The sequence below is a fragment of the Gallus gallus genome, chromosome 3 (assembly GCF_016699485.2).
Source record: "Gallus gallus isolate bGalGal1 chromosome 3, bGalGal1.mat.broiler.GRCg7b, whole genome shotgun sequence".
Lineage (NCBI taxonomy): Eukaryota > Metazoa > Chordata > Aves > Galliformes > Phasianidae > Gallus > Gallus gallus.
Genome location: NC_052534.1, coordinates 21,906,330 through 21,932,100, shown reverse-complemented (window position 1 = coordinate 21,932,100; position 25,771 = coordinate 21,906,330). Strand labels below are relative to the sequence as shown.

Below are 25,771 nucleotides of genomic sequence, written 5' to 3'. Positions count from 1 at the left end.
TAGCACGGGTCCCTTGGGAGTCGCTCCTTAAGGGTAAAGGGGTCCAGGAAGCCTGGACGCTCCTCAAGGTGGAAATCTTAAAGGCGCAAAAACAGGCTTCCCTGAATACCATAAGGCGAGCCATGGGGGAAAAAGACCAGTGTGGATGAGCCGGGAACTACTGTTGAGACTCAGGAAGAAAAAGAGAGTCTATGTCCTCTGGAAAGAGACAGGCTACTAGGGGAGATTACAAGGAAGTTGCTAAGGTATGCAGGGAGGAAGTCCAGAAGGCAAAAGCCCAACTTGAACTCAGATTGGTCACTGCAGTAAAGGAGACTAAGAAATCCTTTTAAAAATATATCAGTGGCAAGAGAAGAACCAAGGATAATTTCTATCCTTTAATTGATGCAGCGGGGAATGTGACCACATCTGCCTAAGGCATCTGCCTTTAATAGTCAGACCAGTTATCCTCAGGACACTTTGCGCCCTGATCTGGAAGTCTGGGCTGATATGCGGAATATCCCCCCGGAGATTCAGGTGGAGGTGGTTAGGGAGCTCCTCCTCCATCTGGACTGTCACAAGTCCATGGGACCGGATGGGCTTCATCCTAGGGTGCTGAGGGAGCTGGCGGGGGTGATTGCCGAGCTGCTCTTCGCCATCTACTAGCACTCCTGGATGACTGGAGAGGTTCCAGAGGATGGGAGGCTTGCCGATGTGACTCCCATCTACAAGAAGGGCCGTAAGGAGGATCCGGGGAACTACAGGCCTGTCAGCCTGACCTCGGTGCCAGGGAAGGTCACGGAACAAATCATCCTGGGAGAGATCACACAGCTCGTGCGTGGTGTCCAGGGGATCAGGCCCAGCCAGCACGGGTTCATGAAAGGCAGGTAATGCTTGACCTACCTTGTCTTCTTCTATGACTGGGTGACCAGACTGGTAGATGAGGGAAAGGCTGTTGATGTAGTCTACCTAGATTTCAGCAAAGCCTTTGACACGGTCTCTCACAGTATTCTTCTGGGGAAACTGGCTGCCCGTGGCCTGGACAGTTTTACCCTCCATTGGGTAAGGAACTGGCTGGAGGGCCATGCCAAGCAGGTGGTGGTCAGTGGAGTTAAGTCCAGCTGGCGACCCGTTTCAAGTGGTATCCCCCAGAAGTCCGTGCTGGGGCCCATCCTGTTTAATATCTTTATGATGACCTAGATGAAGGGATTGAATGTATCATGAGTAAATTTGCAGATGACACCAAGTTGGGAAGTAGTGTCGATCTGCCTGAGGGTAGGGAGGCCCTGCAGAGGGATCTAGAGAAGCTGGATTGCTGGGCTGAGGTGAATGGGATGAGGTTTAACAAGGCCAAGTGTTGGGTCCTGCACTTTGGCCACAATAACCCCATGCAGCGCTATAGGCTTGGGGATGAGTGGTTGGATGACTGTGAAGAGGAAAGGGACCTGGGGGTGCTGGTTGATGCTCGGCTGAACATGAGCCGACAGTGTGCCCAGGTGGCCAAGAGGGCCAATGGCATCCTGGCCTGCATTAGAAATAGTGCGGCCAGCAGGAGCAGGGAGGTAATTGTCCCCCTGTACTCAGCACTGGTGAGGCCGCACCTCGAGTACTGTGTTCAGTTTTGGGCCCCTCATTACAAGAAAGACATTGAGGCCCTGGAATGTGTCCAGAGAAGGGCAACAAAACTGGTGAGGGGTCTGGAGCACAAGTCTTATGAGGAGCGGCTGAGGGAGCTGGGATTGTTTAGTCTGGAGAAGAGGAGGCTCAGGGGAGACCCCATTGCACTTCACAACTTCCTGAAGGGAGGCTGTGATGAGGAAGGGTTTGGCCTCTTCTCCCAGGCAAATAACAGGACCCGAGGAAATGGCCAGAAGTTGTACCAGAGGAGGTTTAGGTTAGACATTAGGAGAAACTTTTTCTCTCAGAGGGTGGTCAGGCACTGGAATGGCTGCCCAGGGAGGTGGTGGAGTCGCCATCCCTCGCAGTGTTCAAGAGGCATCTGGATGAGAAGCTACGAGATATGATTTAGTAGCTTGTGGTACCAATGGGAATGGGAAGGCGGTTGGATTAGATGATCTTGCAGGTTGTTTCCGACCTTGTGATTCTATGATTCTGTAAGATCCTTAAAGCCTTTTCATTGGTTTTATCACCCCTTATGAGCCACAAAAGCATGCCCTCTGCTAGCAAAAGACAGCAGCACAACAGACTACAAGCTGTTATAACAGATTGTAAAAACTCAGGGTTTTTTTTCAGCTTACATGACAACTGCCATTTATCATCAGCTTTTACAGGTATCTAACCACTTAACATACCATTATTATTTTCACTTGCACTGAACTTGATGAGGGAAAGCCTACGCTATTGGTTCTATGTTACCTGGCTTTCACATGGATGCTGGAGCATCCCTACTGCCTTTATCTTTTTGTTTCACCTCACAGGTCTCCCTCAAACAAAGTAGCTGTGCTTGAGTCCTGTTTTGCCTCACACAGTATTGCAGAGGGCAATCAGTTAGAAAAGTAGTTTGCATATTTTGTCTGAGCAAGGCCTGCTGAACCCAACCTTTGCAGTATCTCATAGCTTTCATAAAGCACTGATCACAGACAGATTTGCTTTTGAAAAAGAACAGAGGTAGTACAGAAGCATGGATACTACTGGCTCATGAATGGGTCTTGCACTCATCTCACATGTTATTTGAAAAATCTACTTCCACCTAAGATCAGTATAAAGTAAGGAAAGCATCTCACCTGTAACTGAAATGGCCAGTTCTCCAACGAAGGAAAATCTTATGCTAGCATTTTGTGCACAGTGGCAGCTTGTGCTGGCTGTTCCTAAGGGAGCCTTGTTTGTCTGAGATTGTTTCCTTCCCCATCTCTCATCCATCACCTCCTCCTTTTGAGAGCTGGAAACTGGCCATCTCTATTTAGCAGGCTTGACAAGCCTCCACACTTTCCACTACTGGTCTTTGCAGCCTGCAGCAGGCAGCATGGGCTCCGTTAATTGTAGCTGCTGTTTTCAATTTAAAGTTCACATGCAGGCTAATCATTAAATGACTCAATATGGCTTTCCTATTAGAAAGACTTAAAGGACCATTGGCAGGATGTAGAAAACTAGAGGATGGCAAAGTTTCAGCCTGTCCTTACTGGGGAAAAGGACAAATTTACACTTTGCAAGCATTTGTGTTAGAATTACTAAAATAAAGAAAGAGGCACTGCTCCATCTAAATACAGATCTTCCTGTTGCACAGTCAGTTTTCTGCTTCCTTCTAAAAGGCTGTCCTGGAACCTGATGAACTATTCAGGCATTATTTAAGCAGAATTCCAGGATAGTTTATAGAAGTTTCACTCCAGAAGCAGTTACATGTTTCAAAGCTTTTGCCTCACTGACTCCACTATGAGCCAAACCTTCCCTCATGCTGTCGATTACAGTTCAGCTCAACCACCTCGCAGGATTTTAAGCATAAGTTATCCTTAAGTTACACCGAAGTATGGAATACCTCTCTTTCCTTTCTTTAACAAAGCCTCTGATGGTTTTCTTCAATGTTTAAGCACTTTTGAGACTTTCTGTAGGTAAAATTTTCCTTTTACCTTTAAAGAAGCTTTCTGCCTCCCCAGGTCTCATTCTTGTTCTCCACATAGGCAGCAATTCCTGCATTTCTCTCCTTCCCCCAGACTTTACAGTTCTCCCCATCTTCCACTTCTCTACCTTTTCCCATATTTCCCCACGCAATTTTCTCTTCTTGCTACAGTGAACGTACCACAGAATCAGCAGAAGTATCAGGATCCTCATTCTTTCTTTGGTTTCTCACCTCCCTATAACAGGATTTCAGATTCTCCTAGCTCTTTTAGTGTGAAAGAGAATATTTCCATAGCTTAATCTCTAGCTACTCTTTTGCCAGATGGAGGCTGTTCATATAACCTGGCAGCTATCAGCCTCCTTCAGGCTCCTACAGGTGAGATCACCACCTGCTAAGACCTGTTACACTGGGCTGTTTTCTGGTAAGCCATGAGTCAATCAGCAGGACCTGTTTGCCTTGTAGGAAATTTTTTTTATTCAGAACTGTATTTCATTTTCATTGAGTCTTCTCTTTGTTCTCAGCTTCCAAAGCCCTCTCAGACAGTAAAGGAATAGACAGAGGGTGAGAAACGCATACTTATGAAAAAAGGAGCTTTGCTTTCTATACAGCTATGTTTTCAGTTTGATAACTCTCCTTTGCAGCCTGTCAGTCCAGGAGTACTACCAAGAACACCTAGTGACTCCCAATAATCGTAGGGGATGGCAGCTGTGTCAGAGCAGAGGGAGAAAAGATGCAAGGGGCTGGATGAGCAGGAGCCTAATCCAGAGTTGAGTGACGTCAATGGAAACGTTGTCACTCAGCTGGCTATAGATAGACCCAGGAAATCCGCTGTCACCCCGGCAAAGTATACGGACAGACCAGGCTTAGGAGCTGGGAAATGCCTTCCCCAAATCCTGTGGGTGGTGGCTCCTTGCTGCAAGAGTCAGATTGCAGAGACAGGATTTGTTCATGCAAGATACCAACTTAGTCTTGCTCCACATGTTCCAGATCAGACAGTAACAAGCATGGAAAATGATTTCTAAAAGAAGAGTGACAGGTTCCATCTCCAAATTGTGTTCATAATCATACTTCTTAAGAGAAATGCAGCCACAGGGACAACAGGAGATGTGACGCTGGTGGGCATATTACAATAATTAGTTTTCATTTGCTTCTTTGGTAAAGATTTAATTATGTTATCCAGAGAAGTGAGAAGCTCAGTGTCCTCTGGATGACTATCTCTCTTGACTGCTACACCCAGGCAGGATCTGTGGTCACAGCTACCAACACCTGCGGGAGATACCATTAGCAGGGAGAGCACTACGGATGAACCTCACACTATTTCTCCTGTGAAAATGACAATTCAATTTTGCTCTAAACAAAGAATCTCAGCAAGTTCTAATTAAGCAAATGCTGCCAACACTTTCCTAGTTTTATTAATATAGCCTACCATAACTTTGTACAAGAAACCCTACCCTCTCTTCTCCATCACTTTTATGGGGAGTTACTCATCAGTATCCTCTACACATAGAGAATTTTACTTTAGCAAGGCTCAAAGAACCCTACTTCCTATGTGGCTGAATCTCCCTTATTGTTTAGCGACATGAGAGGGTATGTGTTTACAGCTACTTGTTGTGTGATTGTAAACTCACTGGAAATTATTACAACCTGAGATTGAGAACCCACATCTATCTGCCAAAGTTGCTATGAGGCAATTAATGCTGAAAAAGCAGTACATAGAGCTTTTCAATCAAGAAACTTATCAGCAATGCAAATATCATGATCGTAATGCAACATCATTCCTCATTCTGACCTGTAGAATAAAGAGAGTGAACTCCTGCAGACACCTGGGGGCTCGCATATAGATCACGGCAAGAGAAAACGTGTTTTGCTTTATGAGCACAGCCGCTCTCATTTTGATGGACATGAGATATTTGTAGACAGAGAACTTTCACAGTGGTTAAAATATTCCCAAAGACACGTCCCTATTTCAAGTGGCAGGGCATTTTGAATAACTGGATCAAGTCAAGACTTTAAATTAAAGAATATTTCTAATTAAACCTTCATGGCTGCAGGTGTTTAAGGACAAGAAGAGTGTCACAGCTGTGTGAGCCTGTGAGCTGACTGAAGCAGGGCACTGTGGCACCCAGTAGGCACTTCTGCAATGCCCGGTGATGCCTGTGGGCCCAGCCAGCCTGCTGCAGGCTGGCAGCTCTGGTGCTGCCCTTGTCTGCTTCTGAATGACGAGCATTCCTCAAAGCATACAAGAAACATGCTGCCATTCTGCGTGTAGACTAAATTCTGTATGAAAAGAAAGCTTGATTGGCCTTCTGAAAACACCCCAGTGGTTATGGTACACACGGTTATGTTGCATTACCTAGAGTTAGTAGCTTGAAAAAACAAAAAAACTTTTTTTAAAATGAAATTCATTACAATTGAGAGCACATTACAAACACTGCTTTCACCTGCCCTGCATTTGTGTAGTTTTTAACCCGTTTTTAAAGCTTCGGTCTTCTAGAAAGCAAGTAGCTCTTGATAGCAAGAGGGGTGAAGAAAGAAGAATACAGCATCAACTGGGCTCCAAGCTCAGGTATGAATAAAAAAGGTATTTTTCAATCACTAGTAAAAACATGCACAGAAAAGGTAGTTGATCTAACCTTGTACAGCTCCATAATCTTCGGTAAAGCTGGACTAGTGTAAAACAGATTTACCTCCCTGAAATAAAAGAGCTGTGTTGATTAACTTCAGATGAAAATCCAGCCTACAGATCTTAAAGAAAAAGTGAAGGAAAAGCCCAATAGCCTAAAGCTCCACTAATGGCAGGGACTCTACAGAAGATAATCTTCCTGTTATCTGCAGAAGAAAAAGGGTGGGTGTAACTCAAATCTGCTTACAAAGCATAGTAGCATTTTACGGTTTGACTTCTTATCAGAGCAAATGAGTTCCATCTGCTATAAACCAGGGCTATGTTCATGCCAAATTCCCACTCATGCTTTAAACAATGTTTTCTAATACTAACCGCAAAAACACTCTGTCATTTGCAACTCATCCTAAACTGTTACTTAAACCTACTGAAGCCAGGAAGTTAAAACACACACTGATTTTCTCTGTTTGCCCAACCTGTTATTAAAACTCCTGTATTTTTTTTCTCAGATACAGCTACCTTGCTGTGATAGATCAAACACTCCTTCCATTCCGTATCTTACTTTGATCTCTGCAGACTACAAAGTCAGGTTTCCAGTGAGAGCAGAGGGACATGAAGTACTCTTCATGAGACGTGAGAGTTCAGAAAGTAATACAGGCACATAGCTTGCCTGTCATTAATATTACACCAACCACAAAATGCTGTAATAAAGCAGCAACAGGCATCAGATGCACTGTTCTTACACCAAAAGTTTTCAAGATTGCAACTCCAAGATCCTCAGAACATCATTCTCCATTCTACTGTTACTTAAACTTTAAACTAAAGGAGGGGAGATGTAGATTAGATGTCAGGGGGAAGTTTTTCACAGGGAGAGCGGTGAGGCACTGGCAAAGCTGCCCAGAGAGGCTGTGGATGCCCCGGCCCTGAAGGTGTTCAAGGCCAGGTTGAATGGGGTCCCAGGCAGCGTGAGCTGGTGCTCATTCTAGCAGCTGGCAACCCATCCTGCAGCAGGGGTTGGAACATGATGATCCTCAAGGTCCCTTACAACCCAAGCCATTCTGTGATTCTAAACAGACAGTTGTGTCACAAGCTGTGGAGTTCTCAAGTGTTATTCACTGCAGACACATATGGCTATAGAATTACACAAAAGGAAAGCTTGAAGCTCAGACCCAAAAGCATACTGTACTTGTTGCCACATCCACTGAGTACTTTTCTTTTAATTCATATATTGTGCCACAGGCCAGACTAAGCGCTGTGAAAACAGGTGGGCAAGATGTGCATTCTCCATTCAGACAGAGGACAGATTCTGCTGTGAAAGCAAGAGTAACTCACTGCATCATAAGGTCAGAGCACATTTTCAGAGACACTGTAACGTTCCTGTTCAGTACCGAGCCTGGGTTACAGCATCCATCAGAAAGGATATCTAAAGGACAGCCTCTAAATCTCACTGTGCCTCAGCGCACCACATTCAACCTACAGGGGAGTTCTCCCTGGTCAGAAGAATACGAAAACCTGCGTTCAAGTTCGGTCCTTGTGATAGAAACCACTTAAGACACACACACACAAGATCAACATCCAAACGATGAACGCTAAGCTTACAGTCCAAAAACTTCAGCCTTTCTCCAGAAGCCAGCAGCAGCACAGGCCTGCGCTGGCTGACAGGAAGCCCCGGCCCGCAGAGATGCCCCGCAGCCGCCCCGCCCCGCTCACCTCCGGCTCCGCTGCTCGTGCGGACGGACGGACACACGGACAGGCCCACGGGGGAACCCAGAGGACGGTGCGGCACGAAGCGAAGCACTCCGCTCTGGCACGGCACACTTACACCGGGTGCGGATTAGCCGCGTGACGAGGGCCGGCGGCTGCGCTCGCAGCGCTGCTCTGGGGCTGCCGGGGCTGCGTCCGCCTGAGGGACGCGCTGCGTGCCGCCCAGCCGGCGCCTCTCGGCTGTTGGAAAGCCCCTCCGGCTCCTCACAACTTTGTACCGCGCAGCCGAGCCCGCGCTTCGAACAAACGAGGAAGAAAGCCGGTGCAAGGCACACCGTTCCCACATTCCCCAACTCGCTGCAGGAGGCTCGCCCCCGCCCCGCATCGCCTCACGGCCGCCCGCGGCTCCTCTCTCTCACGGGGCGGCGGGAAGGGCACGGCGACCGCAGCAACACCTCTCGCGGCCTCCGGGCCCCCCGCGGAAAGAGCCCGCGCGGACAGCCGGCTGTCCCACGGCCCCAGCAGCCCGCCCGCCGCCTCCTTACCGCTCCCGTCCTCCGCCGAAGTTGCGCGGAGCGCCGCTAGCCGCCCGCTGCCGGCGCCTCGAGGCGGGCGGGGACGCGCCCGCCGGCGGCTGCTGTTGCCATAGCGACTGCGCTAAGCGGTCCGGCCCTGAGGCGGCGCGCTTCGGCCCCGGGGCGGTGGGGAGTCTGGAGGGGCCCGCGCGTCTACATTAAACGTGTGTGATATTCACGTGCGTTCACCGCCAGGGCAACCAGCTGTAGCTACAGCGGTCACAGGGCTGTCTGGGCTGTAGAGGGTCCGAGCAGGACGAGGGGCCGGGAGCCGGGATGGGGGACGTGGGGAAATCGAATCAGTAACAGTGAGAGGGAAGGGGGAACTCCAGTATCCAAACAGACCAGCCGAACAGTTATGGGTTAAGGGATGTCTGCCACAGTCCGAATTAAAATGGACGAGGGGGTTTTTTTCGTGTCCGGTTTATTATTAGATCTAATAACGCAACCAGACTAATGGAGATTAGAAGTGTTTTCGGCTCTAGTTATTTGTGGAGGATTATGGGTCTGTCCCCAGCTCCAACTGCAGCCCAGCAGGCTGCCCAGCATGCAGAGGTGTATGGCACCCTCTGTATGCTCCGTTCAATGCGGGATCATTGAGCTTTAATTAAAAGTCATTTTACGTGGCTCCAGACCCCTCTATTCATATCCATTAAAACTTAGGTCAAAAGTCATCATCTCCAATTAATTCAGAACAAAGGCTATCTTTGCAGTGCTCAGGTTCCAGGTAGGTTTTCAGCACAGTGAATTCCTGCCATGAATCGCACACACGGGTGGCTGGGAAGTGTCTTCAGGTGCATTCCTTTGGAGGTATGGCAGAGAGCACTCATCTCCCCTCTACCTTATTTAGCAGCTGAGAGCAAGAGCTCCTGCACTGCTGCGCTGATATGACACGAGCTGATCAGTCATCAGTCAAACCATCAGCTGCTTAACAGTTCTCTGCTAATAAAGATGGAATAGAGCTGTATTCAGCGCTGTTTTCCATGACACCCTGTGACAATGAAATTTCACCATGTGGCCATCTGTAGTACAGTCCATTTGGCACTGCTGCTTCTTGCCATTGCTCAGTGCCCTGACTCACATGAGCACATCACTGGCACTGCAGCTTCAGCCCCTGTGATGCTAAATGCAGAACTTTCATGTTTCAGCGTCGAAGTCACAGATCTCTGGCTCTGGCACTCAAGATGGACTTCTCCAATCAGCAGCAATTAGAGTGCCACTATCTTCTGCGTAGGTCTGACCATGAGCAAATAATCTCACTTAATCACTGTCAGAAAGCAAGTATAACATGGTATTGGCCCTGTTGGCTTTTGGCTAAGCTAGTGAAGTGTGTCATTGAATATAATGGGGCTCACAGAGGGAACATTGCCTTTCCCAAAGGCTTAAAATGTTCCTTAGAAAAGTGCCACTTACAGAGCTATTTGTCATATTTCTGTCATGGTTGTTTTCCCTCAGCGAAGCAGTTTTTCATTCACTGGGAAGATCTTCTTCCTGCTGTTTACTTCAAATCCAGTCAGCCCACCCACACGCGAATGCACTATGAGCAAAGAAGAAAAAGTCCATTGAGCCGTCAGCAGCAGTCCCCAGCCTTTTTGGCACTGAGGCTCATTTGAGAAAAGTTGGCGAGGCTGCCGTGCCTCTTCCAGAGTGTCTCTCTTCCTCTGCCACCCCACTGTGGGGCTGCCCTCTCTTCCCTCCATATTGCATTACTGGTCATGGGCATGAGGCCATGAACATCAAGGCTGAACATCTTGGGTCAGATACCTCATCTGCTGACGGCTGCCTCCTGCCCCAAGGGGCAGAAAGCAACTCAGATAATGGTACCTGGGTGAGCAGAGGAGGGTGCTCAGATATGGTTTTCCAGTGCACAGCTGGAGGAGGAAGAGAGCACACTGGTGTTTCTCAGGACAATCTGTTAGATAGGTCTATTACAGCAAGAGCTGTACTTCACAAGGGACTCTATCACTTGAAGACCTTTGTCTTCAGATAATCATACCATAATGTTCTTGCAAAGATAGCTCTAAGTGAGCAGCCTTTCTCCTGTCAGCTCAGGTGACAAGCTTGGCATTGTGTCTGAGAAGGTTCTGATGGTGTTTTTTTTTTTTTGCTTCCCTTCCCTCTTTCAGGAGAAAATGACTAAAATCTAGAGATCCTGAAGCCACAGAAAACAGAGTCATGGGCTGCTGCAGTGCCAGGAATGGGAAGATATCACTTACAGTGTGTATTAATTAGAATAAAGGAAGAAATTTAAGGGAAGAAAATGTAGGCAAAAGCTATGAATTCACATCAGAGATGTACGTGCTGGGCAAATATGTATCGTAGACAGTGAGGCCTGAACCAAAACATTTCAAAGGCAAAGCAATAGAAAATTTTTGCTTTGTGGAGTGAGGGAGGTGGAGGGAACTACCTGCTGGAAGCACCACACCCCTCACCTCGATGGGTGCAGGTGGTAAAAGCCTACAAATCCTTCTTTGCTGTATCCACTGTCCACTCCACTGACTGCTTGTTGCTACTGGCAGAATGTAGTTGTGAGGAGAGGCTGGATGCGCTCTGAGCCTCCTGTGCTTCCAAGCACCCTGAAGCCTTGGAGGGCTCAGGCCCTCAAAAATGCATACGTGTGGGGACAGCAATACAGTAGCCTTCCAGCCACAACATTACCCCCTCTCTCTTAGACATCCTGTAAGCATGCACCCTCAGTAGCTGGCGGGACCACCAATGGTTGTACTCTGCATCGCAGCTCAGCAGCACCAGACAATCTGGTAAGGAGTTTTTAAATGTTATCTCCTTCTTGCCTTTCTGTTCACTGTTACAAAGAGCATTTGACAGCAGTGCGGTGGGCTGCTTAATTGCTGATTATCTTAACCGAGCAACTTAACTGAGCAAATATTAGTTCCATGTTTTTAGCACAATGAGTGAAAATGATGAAGTGTCATGAAATATTCAGCTGAAAAACAGATGTAGAAAGGCAAGCTGAGCAGCAAAAATTACAACACAGATGGTCACAGTAAATTAATTGAAGGCTCTAGGCTGCAGGGTGGGAGATGCAAAAAAAAAAAATGCCGTGGAACCTAAAAGTAGACAGATGTCAAAAATATCTGTGATTATGTGCTTAATTGCACTCTGTCTGATTGCTTGGTTCCTAATGTAAACTATTAACATATAATAATCTCCAAAGGATATTAAAGTTGGCACAGTCCATAACGTCACCCTTCTTACCTGCAGTACTAATTTTCTAAGCAGTGATTTTCTTTGTATGAGAAAAATTCCTCCAGTACAAAAGACAGCTGCTTTCACACTGTATTTGCAGGGTTTTTTTTTCCCTTTGTCTTATTCAAGCATGCATTATGTCATCTTACATTGTTTCTTGAAGAATTGACAGCAATTGACAAATTTTTCATTAACCCCAATGGGATTTGAATTGTTCTCTTCTGGACCTGCTCAGTACAGGAGGAATTTTGCTATTAAATTCAACAGGGCCAAGACCTTGTCCATACTCTGCTCTAGAGTCCCATAGAATAGAATGGCCTGGGTTGAAAAGGACCACAGTGATCATCTGGTTTCAACCCCTCTGCCATGTGCAGGGTCACCAACCACCAGACCACGCTGCCCTGGTACTCTTGGACTCTTGTTCCAGAGTCTACAGAAATCAATGGAGGGATTTGAGTTGACTTGGAAGGGATTTTGACAACAGAAAGGAATAAATAAATAAATAAATAAATAAATAAGGAAATAAAGAAAAGATAATAATGCTACATTTCTTTAAATTTGAACACAATATCAATAATCTATTTTGGCTCCACACAACATACAACCTAATTATACCACTGAATTTTTATGGGATGCATTGTGCAAGAAATATTAACTTTAACAGATGCATCTCCTGTGGGAGAGATCAGTGGGAAGAGAGAAGACACGGGCTATTAGGGAACTGCTTTGGGGATTTGAGACTGGAGGACACAACAGTGAAAGGTCCTCTGGAGGCAGAAACAGAAACCCCATACCAGCCATGGCAGGATGGCAGTTTGTGTTGTACCTCCTAGAGAAAGAAGTGCCCACTCTGTTGAGCTTCAGAATGTGCCTGTGTCCTTATGGGTCTAGCAGGGAACTCATTAAAATATTTGGGGAAAGATGCAGGGTATAAAATCTCCTTGTCGCTACATGGTAAGATCTTACAGCCTACATCACACAGTTAGGAAAGTAGGATCACCACTTCCCAGTGCCAACAACTACTTAATAACAGTTTCTGAAATGATGGTACTCCAAAGAGAAGCAACCTGTGGGCATTTAAATGAAGCCCACATTCCCCGGCATATTTGTTATATTCACAGCCTCACTCCTGGCAAAGGACTGGTGCCAATATGGGTTTCAGCTTAGCGTTTGGGATGCCCCTCGTGCTGCTCTGCCAACCTGCCAGGCTCTCAAATGGTGGCCATGAGCACCAGATGCCTTTGGGTGCAGCTGGAAACAAAAGCTGGTGTACTGCAGTGCTCACACTGGCTCAGCCCCAGGCTCCCTGCTCCCCCACATTTTCTCTGATTTCATCTGGAGACAGAAGAGCCTACTGCTGCAAAAGCTGCAGGAGCTGCTCCTGCTCAGCTGGGCTGGGAAAAGCAGGGCACAGTCACAATGATTTACTCATTGCCACACACCAGGTTTTTGACACGTGAACTGAATGTGTCGTATCTGCTTCCTCCTGACTACATATTTAAGCCCTGGGAAGCCCAAGCATTACCAGGACAAGGGGAGATCTCAGTGGCTGCCTGTGGGCTCCCAGCAAGCCTCATCAGGGCAGGGTAGGAATGGTAAACACCAGTGAAAGCTCCTTTTTTCAGATCGTGTCAAATTTGATCTGCTCAAAATGTGAATTCGTAAGGGTAAATCTTAAGATAAATGTCCCGAACATAATTCCTTCAGTTAAACCTCCGTTTTATAAAGGAAATGTAGCATTAACCACCCATAGACCTGTGTTTCTTTCTGCGTGGGCGGTCAACATTTGAAACTCTAATCCCACAGATGCTGAGATTTATTCTAAATCTAGAGCCCGTGATTTCTTTTATTTTTTTCTCCCATTCAAATTCAGCTGAACAATTGCTCTTTCCTTGCCACCAGCTTCAGGCCACCCATCCATCCATTACCCAGCATTATGCTACCAGCAACAAAAGACTGCACAGGCAGCAGGGAAGCTTCACTAGGGAAGGTGTTAAACGCAGTGATTTAGCAACAACACATGGTTTTGGTCTCTTAAGCAGACAGTGATCTATGAAAGCAGATGCATCTATTAAATTCACAACACGTAGGCATTCAGCTCTACCAGTCTGGAGCCTCTGTGAGTTGCAGTATATGATTGCAGCACGGTCCCGTGCACCACTGGAAGGCAAAACTTCATACCTGTGTCGTGAGGCAGCAAATACAAGAGCATGCGCTGAAGCTGGTGGGCAGCAGCTAGCAAGATAAATTTGGAATAAATCAGGCTCAGCCTAGATGAGATCTTCTAGTTTGATGCTTATCTGCCATCCCACCCTCCCGTATGACAGAAATGCTTTAGAGCCTGCCAATATCTGTTCTACATCCTGACTCAAAATATTAATTATTTGACAAGCTAGTGCCCATTTTCATATCGTTGCAGCTGTCAGTTGTCTGTTGTGACTCTAAATGGTTAAGCAAGCTGTATGCCAGGAGGAATAATCTGCTGTAATACGCCGTGGTTTGATGCACGCACCTAGATTGGAGTGTTACTTAAGCTTTAATCCCCGAGAAATCAGTGATTACCCACAGGAGACAAATGGAGGGCTGTTTATAGTATAGTTGCTAGACAACAGCGCACTGTTTAAAGTCTATTTGTTCAAAGATTAACCACATTTCAGAGGCTAACAACTTTTCCAACAATCTGCTTATGGAAAAAGAAGTTTAAAACATCTGTATTTTCAAAAAAGAAGTGTTTCAATTATTGCTTGGCCTTTGCATTGACACAAAGAAACAGTGAGCGTGCTGCTGTATGGAGAGGAAAGGGATCTTCAGGCTCAGTCTGCACAGAAGAAATCAAGGGGAAGCATGGCTGGGGCTAAGCATAGATCTCTGCCTCCCACCCCACTATACACACAGTGTCTGCACATCCTCAGCACTTCCACAGCAGCAGCTGTAAAGCCTTTTGTTCACAGGCTCCCTCAGAGTAATAAGTACAACCAAAAATAGTGAAAAATGACCAAAAGTATACCATTAAATCCATTGGAACAGGCTGCCCGGGGTGGTGGTGGAGTCAGCATCCCTGGAAGCGTTCAAGAAAAGGGCAAATGTGGCACGGAGGGATGTGGTTTAGTGGCAGTGGGGGTGAAGAGTTAATGGTTGGACTAGACAATCTTAGTGGTCTTTCCAAACCTAATGTCTCAATGATTCTGTGATTTCTTTTTCCCCTCCTTTTCCTCTCTTGTGAGCTTTACAGCAACTACCCTTTTGACAAAAGGAGATACGAAACTGGTGCAAAGCTGGTCTGACCAAGATCTATTTGGAAATGCCCAAACATACACTAATGTCTAACTTCTCTGATATTTCCCTATTTACTGCAGTGTTGTTATTGTTTTGCCTTCTTCTATGCTTTTTCATTGTTCCTTTGACCACACTACATTTTCCTTTCTACACAATACAGAAAATGAAGCAAAGGAGAAATAGGGGGGACACGAGAGGGGTCCTGTGTTAAAGGAGTAGAGGGGGACAAGAAACACAACAGAGGCCCACAAAAACAAGGTTCTGTTCCTGATTTGGCCTCCAGATCCCTTTCTCATTTTTTAGAAGCAAGTATGTGCATTATATAGACTTTACAATATACGGCCCCTGTGTTGCTTGGCAACTTTCTGAAATAATCTCGGTTTTAGCAGAGAAGGATCTGCTCGAAGTGTGCATGAGTGATGCAAAGTCCAATCCTCTTACATTATTTCCTCAAAGCCAGGTCAGTGCTACTTTTTCTTTTCTTAACATATGTCCACAAGAATGCCACTTTCCTTTTTGCAGAGTCCACACAGGACTTCAGAAGCACTTGGTTGCTGAAATGCCCTCTTATGACCTCTTCTTCCACATGGAGATGTTCAGCAGCTTTGTACAATGGTCACACAATTTGTGCAGGGCAAAAAGCTTCTCCCTCCAGGCCTTATTCTCACTGCCTATTGACATCAGGAGATTATTTCTGCAGTGGAAATATATTCCCTCAAACAAGGATTTAAGGATAAGGTTGCATCCAAATGAAGGCAGGAACAACTCCAGGCCAGCCAGGAGGCACCAGTGAAGAAGTGACCAGAAAGGCCACTTCACCCACCACCATGGCTGGGCAGTGGGAAGCATGAAGGCCATTCATCTAGTCTGTTCTTAGATCACCACTGTCAAGGGTCCTGCAGCCTCTCCTGGCTACTAGCTGTGCTTCACAAGTTCCACAACAACAGCATCTTTCCTTACGTGTAGTGTAAGGTCTCCTTCACATAAACTAACATGATTTGTCTCCATCTTAAACCAAGTCAACAGAGAGAACACGTGCCACGGTATCATTCTAGTGATCTGTATTTATCTTAGGATCTGCTGTGACCCCCCAGTCTTATTTTGCAGTACTTCCACCACATATATTGTTGCACGTTCCTAAATATATCATTTTGCCTTCATCATTATTGAAATTCATTTTGGGCTGTTTCCCCTATTAGTTCAGAGCATTTCTGCCTCAGACCCTCACTCCAGGTGCTTTCAGTCCTTCCTGGCAAGAAAGTAATTACAAAGTGATATAAATATATTCTCCCGTCAGTCCCAATGGACGCTAATAAAAATATCCAGCAGAGCCAGGCTCTCCCTGTGAGACCTTATTGGAATTACACTGAGATAAGGGAACCAGAGAGAACTCTAAGAGTGTCTTTTCAACCAGCCCTTCTTTGTATACCAGTGTCCCTGGTGCACCCTTAATTTTCATGTAGCTGCAGAGAAGTCCGTGCAACCAACAGAAGGATTTGGCCTGCACATTACTAAGATTTGCTGTTCTGGTCCATGCTGTTTTTGACAGCCATCAAGATGAAGGCAATCTATTCTTAGCTTGAGGAACAGCATTAGCACTCAGAGTTGCAAGAAAAGCAGATAAATGTGTCACCAGAGCATTGCCTTTCTGTGAGATGAAGGCAGTGAGGGCCAACTCCAACACCCAGGTCAGCCACTTGGACATATATGCACTAAGCCTCCGAGGCACACAGTATATTTTCTCTCAAGATGAAGCTTGTTGGAAAATTCAGAGGTATATTAGATCCCTGATTATTTGTAGGAACTTAAAGGGAAAAATGGGAAACAATGCTGACCTCAGTGAAGATTTCCTCCCCACATGCAGACCAGGCAAAGCATTGCCACTATACTGGAGAAGTGTGGTCTCAGGAAAAAAAATCATATAATGTAGGCTCTGACTTCACAAGGTGCTGAGCTCACTGTGCACCTTACCTACAAGGAAATCCCAGAACCTGAAGGATCTCAGTACCTTCGACCCCACTGTGAAAAATACGTTTCGTGGGTGGGTTCATTTGTTGAGATAAGGGGGCTGGAGGTGCTGAAAACCTGAGGACTGAGTGACAAGACAGCTCTGAGAGAAAGAGCAGAGGCAGTCTGGAGAGAAAATGCAGAAGCAAGACGTTCTTTTCATATGCTAAAGCTGTCCACCCCCTTATATCAAGAAAAGACAAGCCATTCCCTCGTGCAAGTTAGCAATAAAATAAAATAAAATAAAATAAAATAAAATAAAATAAAATAAAATAAAATACTGAACATCACTGTTCAATGTTGCATTCAAATAATTCTCTGTAAAAAGACAGTCTCTATCCCACTGTACTCAGCCTCTCCAGACATACAGAGAAAAAAGAGGTCTGAAATGCAGCAGTGGGTGCCACTCCCAGTGCAGTGTCTGCGGGGGCCATGCTCTGCATCTGCTGTTTTTACTGCAAGTGACACACCTTGTTTGTAGTCTGCAGCAAGAGGCCACCAGCAGAGCATGGGGACTGAGCCATGCTCCAAGCTGGGATCCATGATAAAAGCAGGAACTCATCACCCTGGGCCCGACCCTACTGAGCAAAGCCCTGAGGGAAGGAATGGTTTTAAATAGAAATTCCCCCTTTCCTTTATAACATTACCATGGCATGGTTGTCTGCTCACAGCTCACCTACCAAGAAGAGACTATTTCATTTCAGAGCAGACTCTGCAAGAACATTCTTGCTTCTCTAAGACTCTTTTTTCCCAATTCTCCTAAACAATATAGTTTATAATAGTCAATGCTGGCTTATTTTTATTTTTATTCTTTTATGCAGACCTCAAGTGCTAGCAAAAGATGAAACAGAAACCTCAATGACCAAGCTACAGTCTTGAAGAGGAACGGCTAGATGCTGCTGCCTCAGAGGACCCCTGCTGTAGCAGCAGGTAGCACAGCTAGGGGAGTCTCCAGAAAATTACTGACAAAAAGCAAAATGTAAAAGAAATGAGCTGTTCCTCTTCCAGCTGCTTATTGCTAATGCGAAATTGCAGAGGATCCAACTGCCATCTTAGCTTTTCCTCCCACTGCTGTAAGATCAGAAATCATCCTGGTGGTAGTGCCCAGAGAGGCCACATGAACTCTGAGGAATGGGCTGTACTTTGGCAGCAGCAGAGTGATTCCTCAGAATTTGGTGCCCAGCAGCTGGCAGTCCACATCCTTGGAAAGTGGCCCATCTTCCCCACTGCCCCCCAGTCTGCTCACTGTACAGCTTGTGAGACTGGCCTTCCTCCTTTGCCTGATAATGTAAGCACTTATCCTTGTACCCAAGCTCCCACCAGGTCCCTGAACTGTAGAAGTGAGCCTTCACACCGCTTTTAAAGCAGCAGTCTTTGTGCCTTGTATAGAAATACCAACCCCAACGTCTTCAGTGTCTGTATAGAACAGTGCAATCAAGAGGTTGCTCTGCCCTCTTCCATTGAGGCCTTTCATAGATCGAGACTCATGAAAGACCTCCCAGACTTCTGGGTCAGACCATGGGAATGTTGGGCTCTGAACCGAGTTAGGACAGATGGCCCCAGTTCCTGCTCAGAGTTCAGTCCAACATCCTTATAGGAACCATGGTGTGAAGAAGCTTTGGGGCTGGACTGTGGTGCCCACTTGGACTGTTCGCCTCAAGGATTCAGTGGGCTCTCTATAGCTGTGAAGCTGCCCCACTTCACCGAGGGCTACACTACCCTTCACAGGAACAGGTGGAGAAATGGTCTTCTTCATGTGTTGTTGCTGATCTAGTGATTGTGGAGGAACAGTTGGGCTAAAATAAACAGTGTGTCTGCAGTTATTACTGTGTCATGAAATACAGCATGTGTACATGTGAGAGACTGAGTCACTCGAGCAGATCTGGTGCCTTAATATCTCACTTGTTTATTTTACCTTCCAGTGAGGTACATTTCTGATGGCCGCAACTTTTATCCTGGAAGAGATGATATTCAGCTTAAAGTAAATCACCACCACAGTTGTGTTGACTCCACTCTCCATGCCACCAGAGGAGCAAACCTTTGGGTACATCAGAGCAAACTCTGGCTTGGGATGTCTTCCCCATATCTTTACTTTCATGCCAGCCCTGCTTGGAGCAAATCATCTGTGTCTGTTGTACACCCAGGCTTTAGACTGGAGATGAGCTCAAAGTAGAAGGTCAGATTTTAACCCAGCTCAGCCACGGGGAGACTGAGGCCTAGATGGAAATTTCAATTTGCCTCATTTTGCTGCAAAAATTTACCTAGCACATTCCTGGTGCTTTGGGGGGATAATGATAGAAGATTAGAACTATTACCGTCTCTGCAAAGAGTGGCTTGCCATGATTCAAGAAATTCAGCTCTGTCAGAATGAACTCGGTCCTTTACCAGTGTATCACATGCAAAGAAGCTGAAGAGGAGAAATGCTGTGTGCTTCCACTGATGGAGCTAGAGGAGGATTAGCTCTGTAAGGTCTGAGTCCAGCATTCCAGAAACTGCAGAATAATTCATTAACTCTACTGAAAGGTTTTGCTATGGATTTGAAAAGTGCCCCAGAGGGTGACCAAAAAAATCACATTGGCTCAGGGGACCCACTCCTAGGCATTGAAGTGATGCGCTTTGTGGGCCATCATGAGAAAGCAGGCAGGTGAATGTGGGGGAAATTACATGGGCATCACAGGACCAAGAGACATGGAAACAGGTGATGGTGGAGGGGACAATGGCACAACGAGCAGCTTCCACTGCACTTCTTGCTGCCAGCTGGGCAATACCCATGCATGGCACTTTAGAAAGTAGCAGAGCCAGTTCTCAAAAACAGCTGAGGCAGCAGCATGAGGGAACGAAGAAGGAAGAAACACTGAGTTGTGTAAGCTGAAGTGTTTGCTGAGCTTGTACAACAGAACTTCTGCTTGTTTGCTTTTTTCCTCTTGTGCATACCAGAGCCTGACAAACAAAAACATAAACGTGTTATGATACCAACTGTAATGACAGCATAACACCAGTGAGAAATGCTGTTTTCAGCAGAAACACTGTTCATCCCTTACAGGAGTTCTCAGCATCTCGATCCAGATGTCTGGGGCAGATTTACCCGTGTATTTACTCCTCGTGGTGTTTCCTGACTACTGGAGCTATTATTTAGATCCATGGGTAGCTTATTCATTCTTTACAGAGGTGTAAGTGTCCTGAAGACCTGCCTTCTTCCCAGTGGCAGAACAGGTAGCATATGGAGATCCTCCTGCCTGCCACCTGCTCCAACCTGGCCAGGGGGACAGCTGCACAGGCAGCGGTCATTCAATTTCCAGTGACACTTAGTCCTTGAGGTCTGGTAAGTCTCAGTCATGATGTGCACAACCACCCAGGAAGAGAGGGATTAAGACCATCTGTCTAGTTAATGGCACAGGCTCCTAAAGGGCGATTATGCACTGCAAGGGCAGGTAGGTCTGCCAAGGTTAGCACAACCCTAACAATTTATGGCAGCCAAGGATCCAGCCACTTCTCTAAGCCAGCACATAGTGCATTACAGATGCAACGCTGCAGCCTTCTGCTGGGCTGAGGGCACCAGCACTCCTTCCACAGCTGAATGTGGCGTGACTGCTGGGTTAATGTTTTGGTAGAGGTCAGCCAGCGACACGCGAAGGGAGGGATGGTCAGCCTGTGCTCATTCACACACTTCAAAACTCCACTCTCTGTTTGGCTTTAGGCTGGGGAATAAGACCTCCTGTCACTGGATAAGCTGTGTTTGAAGCTCTATGGGAGTCAAGAGCTGTGCTGTAGGAATTGAACGGCAGTAAGGCACAGAGGCAGGGAGTTAGTCTTTCATATCAGCAAAAAAGAAAAAAAGAAACAGAAATGGCAAAGACAGAGCATAATCACTGCAGATATCACTGTACAGCTGTGAAGCACCTGGCTTTAGGAGCATCTGAGAGCAACAGAAATAGCAGGAAGCTGTGAACTCCCATTGTTCTCTATTACCAGATCTCGCTCCTGCCTGCCCTGCTATGCACAAAGCTGCAGGCACACGCCTGGGGGTTTTAAACACATACATCTCGGTTGTCTTGAAGGGGACAGAATATAAGGGCCACAGGCAGCTGGGTTTAATAAGTGTGCAAATAGGAAACTTAAAAGGAGGAAGCTACTGACTATGCTGTATAAAGTGCTCAACAAGAAGACGGACCAATGCCCTTTAAATTCAATAATGTTGCTCCTCCTTTTTGTAACAGCAGGTTTAGTTTAGTGCCCTGCCTTGCCCAGGGCACCGTGTGCTCATAGTACCCCAGCACTGGGGCACAGCGCAGCAGGACACGGTGGGGCACAGCAACTTGCAAGCTACAGGACTGTGAATTCTGCCTCCTACAAGGTCAAGCCACCAAAAACAAACAAACAAACAAACAAACAAACAAAAAAACCCTTCTATCCATTTCTGACAGTGTGTCAAAACTGTTTCACCTACTTTAGGAAAATGTCAGTGCCACTCACCAGTAGCAAAGCCATGCAGAGCTCTTTGTGGCATAGGTAATGCTGCTTTCCCTGAGCCAACAAACTGTTGTCGTCACTGGAGTGTGACTCTGCAAACACAGGCTGTCTCATGAGTGGAGGTGTATGAAGCCAAGCGTGTGGGGGGTGCTGCTGCCCACCCACAGGCTGCTGTGGGGCTGGATGGGGTGTCCCAGGCTGGCAGCTCCCAGCCCTGCCCCATCGCAGAATGGATGGGGCATTTCTCCCGCCTGTTTCCTTCCTCTGACTCCAGCAGGAGGTTTAAGGCTCAGTGAGAAAGAGCTATGAACTAGAAAATACACGAATATTTTCAAGGAGCGGAGGTATTTTGGGCATCAATGTCTTTCATCCGCAGCCATTGCTGTCTCTGGAAGGAAAGGAGCTTTCAAAGCACAGAAGGAGTTTGGGATCGGCGTGGGCTGGTGCCTGAAAGCAGAGGTGGGCTGCTGGCACACTGACGTCTCTGCCAGAGAGCAGCCTGGAGGGGCCCAGCAGTGAGCAGTCCTTCCTGGGGCGGTCAGAGGTGACAATAAGAGAACAGCTCTACACTGAGGTGACCTCTACCCACTGGCTGCACACACGGCTGCACTGCCAGGGGCGGCCTCTGCTGCTGACAGTCCTTGCACACCCCCCCACCAAAGACATACCTTAATGGAAAGTAAAAGCTTTGCAGAAGGGCAGCTCGCATCCCATGTGAGCAACGGCAAAATGACAGGCTAATTTTAAGTTTCATTTTTAGCAACATTATTCTGAAGTGTAGGCTGATAGTTAACTGATTTAGCCAGGCTCTTACTTCAGGTAAGAAGGCAGAACAAAGAGATTATTTTTTTTTTTCTTTTTAAATCTGTCACTACAGTTAAGAAGCAAAATTCATCACTTTCGATAGATTCCATACAGAGCCTTCTAATTGTCAGGGAGTGTGGTTCTAAGAATAGCTCTGCTTAAAAACAACACACAGCACAACCGAAGCACATTTAGTGAGGTTCCTGTGGTTCCAAGCTTTTGGCTTTTAAATTCCACGCAAGTTCAGCCTCCCTCAGCCAGGCTGAGCACACTGCTGTACAGTGCCTCGCCTTGGCTTCTATGCTATAGTGCAGAAGCCATGGCAAGGAAAGGACAGCTCTCCCTGGCCAGACGGATCGCCTTCGTGGGCAGGAGAGTGCAAGAAGGTGGCACCTGTGCAGGTTACAGAGCTGTTATTGTTACAGTCCTGTATACAAGGTCACATTCATAGCCCATCTCTCTCTCTGTGATTCCCACTCAGAAAAGGAATCCCCAGCGCACCACTGTGTGGATGCAGGCTGGAAAACCCCTCCTCTCCCATTCAGCCACCCCAGAGTGTGGAAGACAAGCCTCCAAAATCCCTGCAACCCCTTCTCTTCTGGGAAAGCCCCAGATAGCTGTGCAGTGCAGCCATGCTCCTTTCCTTTTATCCATGCATTATACCCCTTCAGCATCTCTCAGCAGAAACACACGCACTTATGGCACGGGCTCCAAAAACCAACGATATTTATGTGGTTCACCAGTTCTGCTTCCCTTCCTTCTCCTTCATGGGTATGCTCTCTCTCCTTAACACAGAGTGGTGTTTGCCTCAGGGGTCTGGTGCAGCCTCAGGGCTGCACTCCATGGCACTGCTGGATGGAAGCCCCTCTCCCATTGCTCTGTGTGCAGAAACAGGCAGCTGGCAGTGAGCAGGGTGTCCGCTGATCCCCGGTCATCCTGCCTGCTGCCTCCTGAAGCAATCTCCTCCTGGCACAGCGTGCCCTCGCCTCCCTGGGCTGCTTAACCTCACTGCTCCTCATCTGGTGCTGGCGGCAGCATTACATAAATTACTTACTGCTAATGATGTCTCCTAAGTAAGGGAATGGGATAACATCACCCCCACAGCATCCCAGATGCTCAGAGTGGAGGGGAAGGAGTGACTGCGTGTGGGGTTGAGCTGTGGCCGTGGAGCAAAGTCTAGTCCTCCCAAGAGCAGAGATGAAACCAGAGGATGGCCTGGGTGGGAAGGGGCCGTGAGGTCAGCCTGGTGTGGCCAGGCTGCTCCAGGCACTGTGCAGCTGGGTCCTGAGTGCTCCTGAGGACGGAGGCTGCACAGCACCTTTGGGTGACTTGTTCACCTATCCTTACAGTGATAGCACAGGAAAAGTGTTTCTCTGAATCCCGACTGACTTCTTTGTCCAATACAAAGCAACTCTGCCAACTATAAAGCTGGTTTAAAATATCCCTGTACACAGAAATATCAGCAGAGGCATTCACATCGATCCACATCTCTACCCACGTCTGCGTTCATTACAGCCCAAGATTTCTCCAGCCTTAATAAGCTTGTTATACAATATTTGTTGTACACAGCATCATTTAATTTACCTGTGGCAGTGTGGGAATTTGTTTCTCTCTGTTCAAGCAAGTCGGAACATACACATAAATGCAGCTAAAATGACTTGTGTTTTGCCCAGGTGCTGCACCACTGACTTCCTGCTACAGAAACCCTGCTGGTGAGAGTGTCACCTGTGCCAGAAGCCACTCAAACTCAGGGCCAGTTGCTGGCCCCAACACAGATGAGCTGTGCTCCGGGGGCAGGCGCTCAGCCCCCCCAAAGCCACTGCTGCTCAGCGGGACTCTGCACCAGCACCCAATTCCGTGCCTCCCAAATCCACCCATTTCCCTCCCCTGCACCTAAAATGAGCTTTCAAAGTTGTGAGATTTAAAATAAAATTAAATGCGGGATATTTTAATTCCTCTTTGGAATTTTCAGCCTTTTGGGTGTGTTCCAGTTACACTGGGAGGCTTCTTTCTAGAAAGATGAGTGATGGAATGTATTTTTAAACCAAAAGGCAAGGCTGTGACAGAATTCTGTAACTCCAGCAGTGGGACGGATGGTATCAACACATTATGAGACCTTCCACAGAAACAGCCAGGGCAACCCGCAGTGCTGTGGCTCACATCACTTGACCGGAGGCACACCTGCACCTGAGGCTGGTCCTGTGGCTGCACTGCACCCCTGCAAGGAAGAGCACCCGTGGATGAAGCAAAGCCGAGGAAAAAAGCTTGAGGAAGGAAAAGAGGTTTGCTGTCCTGCAGGCCCAGCTTTCACCTTCTGAACTGCTGGTTGCTAGAGGCTTCCTGCTGCCTGGCAGTGGTGCCAGGGGATATTACAGCCCAGCAAAAGGTGACAGCGGAAGGGTATGTTCTCCTGTGGTGTCAATCACTGTTACGGTGACACCACAAGCAGGGTGGTAGCAGACTCAGGGGCACGCTCAGGAAGTTCTGGACTTTTCCTTTCAACGCTGCTCTGGACAAGTGAGCTGTACATAAGCTTCCTGTGCATGTCCCGCTGTATGAAAGTCTTGCCTGACAGCTCATGTTATGAGGGCTGCTCCAAAAGTAATGCCTCCTGTGTTATTGTGTTGGCCCACGATGTCAAAGGAGGATGTTGGTGGTCTGGCAGTAGAGGTTGAACTTTCCCACCATGAGGCTGTAGCCACCATGAGGCCTCCCCTCAGCCTCCTTTGCTTTGGGCTGAAGAAACCCAGGGATCTCTGCCTCTCCTCACACACCTTGTCCTCCAGGCTCTTCACCATCTTTGTAGCCCTCCTTTGGATGCTGTTTAATAGCTTTATGTCCTTATCACCCAACCCACACCCAGTGCTGGATGTGAGGCCGCACAGTGCAGAGCAGAGTGGGACAATCCCTTCCTTAGCACAGTGGCAGTGCTGGGCCTGGGGCACTCAAGGGCACAGTTGGCCCTTCAGGCTTCCAGGGCACTCTGCTGGCTCATGTTCAACTTGCTGTCAACCAGAACCTCCAGATCCCTGCCTGTAGGGCTGCTCTCCAGGCTCTTGTTCCCCAGTCTGCACTGCCACCCAGGGCTGCCTCCTCCCAGCTGCAGAGTCCAGCACTGCTCTTTGTTAACCTTTACGCAGTTGGCGACTGCCCAGCCCTCTGATTTGTCAAGATCTCTCGGCAGAACCTGTCCGCCCTCGGGGGAGTCAGCAGCTCCTCCCAGTGTAGTTACAGGCTCTTGCTGACGGAGAGCGAAACGCGGGACAAAATGCTGTGAAAACCAACCTTTCCGTGCCCGTAGAAAAGGACCTGGCACCCGCAGGGGCCCGGGACAGCTCAACCTTCCCTGGGGCTCCCTCCCGGCGGTGCCAGAACCCGCGGGGCCGACCCTGCGCTGCCTTGACCGGCAGTGACACCGCGCGGCGGGCATCCGCACCGCACCGCGTCCTGCCCGGCATTCGAGCCCGGCAAAGCCCGGCCGGGCTGCCAACAGCCAGAAGTAGGGCCGTCGACACCGAGACCCGCCATGCTCTGTCCTCAGATGCCTTCTCTCCT

The 25,771-nt window shown here is 47.6% G+C and overlaps 1 protein-coding gene across 12 annotated transcripts in view; it reads right to left on the bottom strand.

Moving 5' to 3' along the window:
- RD3 (retinal degeneration 3) overlaps positions 1–8,497 on the bottom strand; it is a 57,100-nt gene extending 48,603 nt beyond the window's left edge. For 10 of the 12 annotated variants that reach the window (XM_040697346.2, XM_040697349.2, XM_040697350.2 and 7 more), the window contains exon 1: positions 8,423–8,497. The gene's annotated coding sequence lies outside the window, so the exon portion shown is untranslated. Of the gene's footprint in view, positions 1–2,723; positions 3,446–7,883; positions 8,054–8,422 lie in introns of those variants that run through there. The other 2 variants (XM_040697357.2, XM_040697348.2) reach the window with 2 other exon arrangements.
- Between the last annotated feature and the right edge of the window lie 17,274 nt (positions 8,498–25,771).